A 10,442-nucleotide genomic window follows, 5' to 3' on the forward strand; every position below is an offset into this window, starting at 1 on the left:
ACTTTCTCCAAAATTGACCATATAATTGGTCAAAAAACAGGCCTCAACAGGTACAGAAAGATAGAAATAATCCCATGCGTGCTATCGGACCACCACGGCCTAAAACTGGTCTTCAATAACAATAAGGGAAGAATGCCCACATATACGTGGAAATTGAACAATGCTCTACTCAATGATAACCTGGTCAAGGAAGAAATAAAGAAAGAAATTAAAAACTTTTTAGAATTTAATGAAAATGAAGATACAACATACCCAAACTTATGGGACACAATGAAAGCTCTGCTAAGAGGAAAACTCATAGCGCTGAGTGCCTGCAGAAAGAAACAGGAAAGAGCATATGTCAGCAGCTTGACAGCACACCTAAAAGCTCTAGAACAAAAAGAAGCAAATACACCCAGGAGGAGGAGAACGCAGGAAATAATCAAACTCAGAGCTGAAATCAACCAAGTAGAAACAAAAAGGACCATAGAAAGAATCAACAGAACCAAAAGTTGGTTCTTTCAGAAAATCAACAAGATAGATAAACCCTTAGCCAGACTAACGAGAGGACACAGAGAGTGCGTCCAAATTAACAAAATCAGAAATGAAAAGGGAGACATAACAACAGATTCAGAGGAAATTCAAAAAATCATCAGATCTTACTATAAAAACCTATATTCAACAAAACTTGAAAATCTTCAGGAAATGGACAATTTCCTAGACAGATACCAGGTATCGAAGTTAAATCAGGAACAGATAAACCAGTTAAACAACCCCATAACTCCTAAGGAAATAGAAGCAGTCATTAAAGGTCTCCCAACCAAAAAGAGCCCAGGTCCAGACGGGTTTAGTGCAGAATTCTATCAAACCTTCATAGAAGACCTCATACCAATATTATTCAAACTATTCCACAAAATTGAAACAGATGGAGCACTACCGAATTCCTTCTACAAAGCCACAATTACTCTTATACCTAAACCACACAAAGACACAACAAAGAAAGAGATCTTCAGACCAATTTCCCTTATGAATATCGACGCAAAAATACTCAATAAAATTCTGGCAAACCGAATCCAAGAGCACATCAAAACAATCATCCACCATGATCAAGTAGGCTTCATCCCAGGCATGCAGGGATGGTTTAATATAAGGAAAACCATCAACGTGATCCATTATATAAACAAACTGAAAGAACAGAACCACATGATCATTTCATTAGATGCTGAGAAAGCATTTGACAAAATTCAACACCCCTTCATGATAAAAGTCCTGGAAAGAATAGGAATTCAAGGCCCATACCTAAACATAGTAAAAGCCATATACAGCAAACCAGTTGCTAACATTAAACTAAATGGAGAGAAACTTGAAGCAATCCCACTAAAATCAGGGACTAGACAAGGCTGCCCACTCTCTCCCTACTTATTCAATATAGTTCTTGAAGTTCTAGCCAGAGCAATCAGACAACAAAAGGAGATCAAGGGGATACAGATCGGAAAAGAAGAAGTCAAAATATCACTATTTGCAGATGACATGATAGTATATTTAAGTGATCCCAAAAGTTCCACCAGAGAACTACTAAAGCTGATAAACAACTTCAGAAAAGTGGCTGGGTATAAAATTAACTCAAATAAATCAGTTGCCTTCCTCTATACAAAAGAGAAACAAGCCGAGAAAGAAATTAGGGAAACGACACCCTTCATAATAGACCCAAATAATATAAAGTACCTCGGTGTGACTTTAACCAAGCAAGTAAAAGATCTGTACAATAAGAACTTCAAGACACTGAGGAAAGAAATTGAAGAAGACCTCAGAAGATGGAAAGATCTCCCATGCTCATGGATTGGCAGGATTAATATAGTAAAAATGGCCATTTTACCAAAAGCAATCTACAGATTCAATGCAATCCCCATCAAAATACCAATCCAATTCTTCAAAGAGTTAGACAGAACAATTTGCAAATTCATCTGGAATAACAAAAAACCCAGGATAGCTAAAGCTATCCTCAACAATAAAAGGACTTCAGGGGGAATCACTATCCCTGAACTCAAGCAGTATTACAGAGCAATAGTGATAAAAACTGCATGGTATTGTTACAGAGACAGACAGATAGACCAATGGAATAGAATTGAAGACCCAGAAATGAACCCACACACCTATGGTCACTTGATTTTTGACAAAGGAGCCAAAACCATCCAATGGAAAAAAGATAGCATTTTCAGCAAATGGTGCTGGTTCAACTGGAGGGCAACATGTAGAAGAATGCAGATCGATCCATGCTTATCACCCTGTACAAAGCTTAAGTCCAAGTGGATCAAGGACCTCCACATCAAACCAGACACACTCAAACTAATAGAAGAAAAACTAGGGAAGCATCTGGAACACATGGGCACTGGAAAAAATTTCCTGAACAAAACACCAATGGCTTATGCTCTAAGATCAAGAATCGACAAATGGGATCTCATAAAACTGCAAAGCTTCTGTAAGGCAAAGGACACGGTGGTTAGGACAAAACGGCAACCAACAGATTGGGAAAGATCTTTACCAATCCTACAACAGATAGAGGCCTTATATCCAAAATATACAAAGAACTCAAGAAGTTAGACCGCAGGGAGACAAATAACCCTATTAAAAAATGGGGTTCAGAGCTAAACAAAGAATTCACAGCTGAGGAATGCCGAATGGCTGAGAAACACCTAAAGAAATGTTCAACATCTTTAGTCATAAGGGAAATGCAAATCAAAACAACCCTGAGATTTCACCTCACACCAGTGTGATTGGCTAAGATCAAAAACTCAGGTGACAGCAGATGCTGGCGAGGATGTGGAGAAAGAGGAACACTCCTCCATTGTTGGTGGGATTTCAGACTGGTAAAACCATTCTGGAAATCAGTCTGGAGGTTCCTCAGAAAATTGGACATTGAACTGCCTGAGGATCCAGCTATACTTCTCTTGGGCATATACCCAAAACATGCCTCAACATATAAAAGAGACACGTGCTCCACTATGTTCATCGCAGCCTTATTTATAATAGCCAGAAAATGGAAAGAACCCAGATGCCCTTCAACAGAGCAATGGATACAGAAAATGTGGTACATCTACACAATGGAATATTACTCAGCTATCAAAAACAACGAGTTTATGAAATTCGTAGGCAAATGGTTGGAACTGGAAAATATCATCCTGAGTGAGCTAACCCAATCACAGAAAGACATACATGGTATGCACTCATTGATAAGTGGCTTTTAGCCCAAATGCTTGAATTACCCTAGATCCCTAGAACAAACGAAACTCAAGACGGATGATCAAAATGTGAATGCTTCACTCCTTCTTTAAATGAGGAAAAAGAATACCCTTGGCAGGGAAGGGAGAGGCAAAGATTAAAACAGAGACTGAAGGAAGACCCATTCGGAGCCTGCCCCACATGTGGCCCATACATATACAGCCACCCAATTAGACAAGATGGATGAAGCAAAGAAGTGCAGACCGACAGGAGCCGGATGTAGATCGCTCCTGAGAGACACAGCCAGAATACAGCAAATACAGAGGCGAATGCCAGCAGCAAACCACTGAACTGAGAATAGGTCCCCCGTTGAAGGAATCAGAGAAAGAACTGGAAGAGCTTGAAGGGGCTCGAGACCCCAAAAGTACAACAATGTCAAGCAACCAGAGCTTCCAGGAACTAAGCCACTACCTAAATACTATACATGGACTGACCCTGGACTCTGACCCCATAGGTAGCAATGAATATCCTAGTAAGAGCACCAGTGAAAGGGGAAGCCCTGGGTCCTGCTAAGACTGAACCCCCAGTGAACTAGACTATGGGGGGAGGGCGGCAATGGGGGGAGGGTTGGGAGGGGAACACCCATAAGGAAGGGGAGGGGGGAGGGGGATGTTTGCCCGGAAACCGGGAAAGGGAATAACACTTGAAATGTATATAAGAAATACTCAAGTTAATTAAAAAAAAAAAAACATCATCAACCATTTACCCATAGATGGTGCAAGTATATTATATGCAATCTAAAGAATATAATTGAATTTTAAAAGTTTATGTCTGGCCTTAAGAAAGAAATCCACTAAGAAGAACTAAAACAACAAGAAGAAAAGACAATGCTTGTACTCGTCATTCTGTGGCAAACATAAAATTATAATAATGAATTATTGTGAGTTCTAGGAAACACTAAATATAATCTCTGTGCAGAAAAGTGACTCTTTGTCTTCCAAGCTTTATGAACACATAAACACCTCTATTGCTTCAGAGATTTTAAGTTTGGTCAGAAATAAAAAGCTGCTACAGAATTCTATTCAAGTGCCTAGAAATATGCCAAAATCATCCAGATTCAGACTTCAGTTATAAATCAGGACAGGATGTCAAAAGTAGGAATAGTCTGCGCCTATATAAATATTTTTCCATGAGACAAGTATAGACAACCTTATACATGTGCTTAACAATATGCCTGACATTCCAATCCCAAGGAACTTAGAATCTCCTATAAAAGTAACTTATTAATACAATCATAGATTTGACCACTATAGTTTGTGAAGACATATGATTCATGAGATTAGGGGTGCTTTTCTTTATTTACTTTATATCCCGCCCACTGCCCTCTTCCAGTCACCCCCTCCCACAATCATTTCCCCATCTCCCCTCCTCTTCACCTCTAAAAGGGCTGGGGCTCCCCTTTGTATCTTCCACCCCAACACTTAAAGTCATGAGATTAGTTTTAGGCAAAAATCTTTCAAAAGAATTTCAATATGCATTCTTCAGTAACTTACTAGAGATTCATATGGGATCTTGTCATTGATGATGGAATCATGCTTTAGAACATCAAATCCTAGTACCTTAATCACCAAAGAAAATTTCCAACTAATTCTTTGGCCACGATTAGATTCAAGGTAAGACTCAAAAGGAATAAATCTAAACAGAGTGAAAGGGGAAATCTTGATTACCCCTTTAAAATTTTATCTAAGATAATTTATTTATGAGGGCAATGGCTAAACTAGCTCCAGTTTTCAGTTTTTGTGAAGCCAATATTTTCTTGTACTTGGTTTGTGGTCACACAGCACTAGAATATAGACCTATCTAGAAAAGATAAATAACACCAGAGTTTAATGCAATAGGGAAGCTATAACAAACAAAAAAGCAAATATGTGCTATTTACTCTTAGGAAGTCTTCAGCCTAGCAAAACAAAGTATGGACTAGCAAAAAAAGCAAAAGGGGAAAGTAGCCAAATGAATGTCATTTATCCTTAAAGAACAGGTCTTAATTTGTAGCAGAAAGGGCTGAGAATAAACAGGTAAGAGAAATACCACAAGAAATACTTTGGAGTGATACGAATATTTTCCCTGCGAAAATCTATCTGTGTATTTCCAAGCCCCTTCAGTTGTCACATCTCAATAGTTTTATAAGAAAAATAGAGAGAAAGAAAGAAAGAAATCAAATACCATTTCACCAGACATTTGTCATGATTCAGGAAGACATGTTTTGTTTTGTTTTTTTTCAAGGTTGGAAGATAGCTTTAATGTTTGGGAGAGTCTCCCCTGTCCGCTAAGAAATGCACTTTCCCTCTTCAATTTGTTTCCTAATTCAAGTTTTTTTTTTATTAACTTGAGTATTTCTTATTTACATTTCGAGTGTTATTCCCTTTCCCGGTTCCCGGGCAAACATCCCCTTAATCCCTCCCCCTCCCCTTCTTTATGGGTGTTCCCCTCCCCATCCTCCCCCCATTGCCGCCCTCCCCCCAACAATCTAGTTCACTGGGGGTTCAGTCTTAGCAGGACCCAGGGCTTCCCCTTCCACTGGTGCTCTTACTAGGATATTCATTGCTACCTATGAGGTCAGAGTCCACTGTCAGTCCATGTATAGTCTTTAGGTAGTGGCTTAGTCCCTGGAAGCTCTGGTTGCTTGGCATTGTTGTACATATGGGGTCTCGAGCCCCTTCAAGCTAGGAAGACATGTTTTGGCTGATAGCTAAAAACTGGGATAAAAGAGACAGTCTGTTTAGGACACTATCTGGGGTATGCTGGGACTGATGAAGCCTTCTGATGAGGTTACATAGGAACAGATTCTTTTCTGTCATGTTAATTATGTTTCAACAGGTAAGACTTAAGACTAAGCCCAATTAATTTAGTGACACTAAAAAGAACCTACAATTGATTGGAACCACTGGATAGTGAATAAAAATATTTACTTAAGGACAATAAGGCAGAAGGATCATAAATTCCAGGGCAAACTGGGCTAGAGAGTGAGACCCTGTCTCAGAATCCTAAACACACACACACACACACACACACACACACACACACACAACACACACACACATACACACACATACACACACACACAAAACACACACACATACACACACACACACACACACACACACACACAAAGCAGAGCTTTATGAAACCTGGCAGTTACCTTTTAACTGTTCCCATATAATGAAACTTATCATTCAGGATTAACATGTGGATATTTTTCAATAATGATAAAGCAATACAAAACAGTAAACACTCATTTACTAATCTCTGATGACAAATTAACTAACATAATACAAATGTTTTCTCAGATTAGAACAAAAAGATACAATTCAGTTTTAATCAGGACCATAATACTTTTCGGTCCAAATCATAAATAATGAAAAAATTAAAATTTAGATTCAATAAATCAAATATTAAAGGTAGATTAAATTCAGCCATCTTCAGGTTACCAAAGATGATAGATACTATGATATTTAAAGATCTAAGCCAATAAAAAAAACAAGTGAGGCAGAATTATTTAGGGCACCTTGGTGCCAACTGAACACAGCTGTAAAAGAAGAACACCGGTGTTTCCAGTTTCTCTGAATATATTACACCACTCAATATCACGTCCTGGTGTGTTGTTTGCTTTTTTGATAGCCAAACAAGACAGGCTGATTGATTGAGTCACTCCCAGGTATTCGTTCTTCCAACAAATATTTATTGAAGGATTCATCATTTTAAGCACTGGGCTATAGGATTTTTCTCACATCACTTAATTGAAATTCCACCAGTATCCTCATGTTATAATGAGGATTAAGTCAGCTAATATTTACATAGTATTTAAAAGAGTCCATGGCACATAGTAAGTGCTATATAAATACGTGTTAAATAAATTATGCTGGCGTTTACTATAATATGCTCTTTGTATAAGGTTGCTGTAGAACTTCTCTTGAAAAGGTTTTTATCAGCCTAAAAGACCATGTGTATCCTAAAACATTAGAAGGAAACTGGGCATAAGAAACAAATATGAATATTTGTCCATATTAAAATACCTGTTAATAAGTTTCCCTGGTAAAAATAAAAAATCTCAGGATTGGCACAGAGGTCTATCTCATCTTTAAGCATTTGCTCTCATGTACTTATGAACTCCTTGAACAGATTCCAAGCTCTGTTTCAAATAACTTGTTTACATCTCACATTATATTACTATCATTTCTTCTAGGTCCTGTCTAGAACCTTTGATATCTTCCCTCATTCACTGCCCTAAATTAACTCAGTGTAAATAAAAACCTATCAACAAGTTCCAGATGGCATGTAAGAGTAATTACCATTCAAGGTAAGACATTGATTGATTTGGGACTAGATGATGTAGAATAGTGATAAAATCTTTTTTGAAAGGTATCTTCAAGTTGAAAACCTCTTTAAGAAATGTAGCAAAGGAAGCCACTCGTTAGAACATTAAAAAGTGTGTCCCTTCCCTCATCAACATCATAATTAAATCTGGAAAACAATGAACAACTTTTCTATCTTGAGGAGAAAAAAAAACCCACCCTTGCCCAGGCATATTCCAAGCAGTCAGTCACTTCTCACAATTCATCTCTATCCTGAGACTAAAATAGGAAAGGAGGGGGAAAAATACAGAGGCTTCATGACAATGCTTACAAACAGACCTGGCCAACTGCGGCATCCTCCTTAGCTGAACACTTCCAGGGCCTTTGATGCTGGGTGACAGCTACTGGAATTAGAGTTGGTGAACAGAGAAACCTCAATATGCTTTCATCCAAATGCTCACAGACTCTGCAGTCCTGATGCAGGGCCTTCTGCAGAGCTCAGCTAAGCCTTTCTATCAATCATGATGATCTGGTGCCCCCCTCTGGCCTCACTGCAACAATGTTCTTTAGCTCCATCAAGAAGCTAAAGGATTTTTAAGCCAGAGTCTAGGATGAAATCATCAAAATCTACCTACAAAAGAAACCTAGCTTTGTCTGAGATTACAATAATTATTCTAATTCTCCAAGGCAAAGCAAAACTTGGCAGACTGACTGCCTGCTCTTAGACTCAGTGTACTTAGGGGATGTAATTTTGCTTTATGTATTTTTAAACATTCCCCACGGAGATATAGTACTCGTCATCTCTTTACAGTTAAAATGAGTAACCTGCCTATACTCTGTTCAGGAGAGTAAGGCAGTTGACTCAAGAGACCCATTCTGTAAGACTCCAAAGGACTTAGAACATTGTGCAAATAAAGTCTGTATCAGGAATGCAAGTTAAACAATATTACCACGATCACAGAACTATTATTTCAAGTTATTCACTCACCCTTACCCAAGCTTCTCATGCTTTTAACTAAAGAGATACACGCTTTACACAGTCGCAGAACGCTTCAGAGTCTCTCCAGTGATTTCTTTCCACATCTGAAGTCCCTTTCACTGTGGTCCCTCCCTCTAATGTGACTCTTAAGTAGTCAATAGTATCTAATCCCTGTTGTGGCAGCATATCCGGTGGGCCCTAGTTTGTGTGCTGAAAGGGTTGGACAAGTAGACATAACACGTGTTACTGAGAGATGTGGGTGAACTAGAGGACATGGACTCTGTTGGGTTTCTATAGCAACTCTAAGGATGCCAGCTCCTAAAAGAGAAAGATGGCAAACTGAAGGTCAGAGTGTGAAGAAGCAAAGAAGATGCTCATGGGTTAGAGGAATGTGACAGTGGAGAGAATCTGGGCATGGCTTTCAGACATTAGTTTCAACTCCTAATGCCATAGGTAACACAGAGCAGACAGAGGCTGCATAGGAAAGTGTATGAGACACCCTAGTTTCTCCTTCATCAGTCCATCAGAGTTCTGAAACTCAGGGTCCTTCTGGATTGGAATATGTAACTGATTTTTACTTTTCATTTTAACCTTTTGTTGATTCTTTGTGAAACTCACATCATGCCACCCCAATCCCACTCATCACTCCATCCCTCCATATCTGCCTTCCCCCATTTAAACACTCTCCCAAAAGAAAACAAAAATAAAAATAAAATAAGAAGAAATAAAAACGACTCATCATGGAATCTGTACTGTGTCGTGGCATGTTATACAGTATACCCTTTTCCCCAAAAACTTCATTTGCAAATGTCCATTGCAATGAGTCCTTGGTCTGGTTTGAAGCCTCTGGCTTCTCCTACACTATCAGCACTGGACCTCACTGGGAGTCCCCTTGGATATCCTGTTGCTGTCCTGTGTCATTACTTTTGAGTGATAAAAAAGAATAAAGCTAAAACTACCTCTAAGACAAATAAAAAATCAATTTAGAGATTTTTTTTAAAAAGCAAATCAAGGGCTGGAGAGATGGCTCAGTGGTTAAGAGCACTGACTGCTCTTCCAGAGGTCCTGCGTTCAATTCTCAGCAACCACATGGCAGTTCACAACCATCTGTAATGAGATCTGATGCCCTCTTCTGGTGTGTCTGCAGACAGCTACAGTGTACTTATATATTAAAAAATAAACAAATCTTTAAAAAATAAATAAATAAAAGCAAAGCGAGAATATTGTTATTTTCAGAAAACTTTAGACTCAAAAACTTCAACTCAAATTGAATCCAGTAAATATTTTCATTAGAGTTGAATGAGGTGGAGAAGAGCTCTAATAAAGTTATTGACTTTGAGGACTTGCATTCTTGGTAAGTCCAAGGAAATCAACTGTCTAGTCCTTCGATAAAAGACTGGAAGGGACAGATCGCTGAGGACACTAAACATTATGAAGATCAGCGCTTATAAGTCAAAGGCATGCTACTAAAACATTCTTATTGTCCCTGAATATCATCTGCTGGGCGATATCTAGTAAAATTATCTAAGTGAGTGACAACTTGATAAATAGTCATGTCTAGTGGTAAAGAGAGGTGACATTTCGTCATGCATAAACATTTCCTGTGGCAGTTGAGATGAACTAGATCAGAAATCTATTGACACTGAGGTCGAGGACTAGAATTCTCTATCACAGCACTTACTGTAGTATTGGTGTGAGTTCTTTGGTGTCCTTACTTCTGTGTATGGTCTAACACTGGCTCCCCCCCCCCGCCCCCAATGCCTGACATGGTGTTTGATGTAGAACAGGAGTTCTTGAATCTAGTTGAGTGTTCCTTTTAAGGCCATTTTGCTCTCTGGCTTCATAGAGCAGTAAAATCCTGTGAGTTCTGATCTTTCATAGTCAAATAATTTTTAAATGAGTGAAAACAGAGT

The sequence above is a fragment of the Rattus norvegicus genome, chromosome 11 (genome assembly GCF_021556685.1).
Source record: "Rattus norvegicus strain SHRSP/BbbUtx chromosome 11, alternate assembly SHRSP_T2T, whole genome shotgun sequence".
Classification (NCBI taxonomy): domain Eukaryota; kingdom Metazoa; phylum Chordata; class Mammalia; order Rodentia; family Muridae; genus Rattus; species Rattus norvegicus.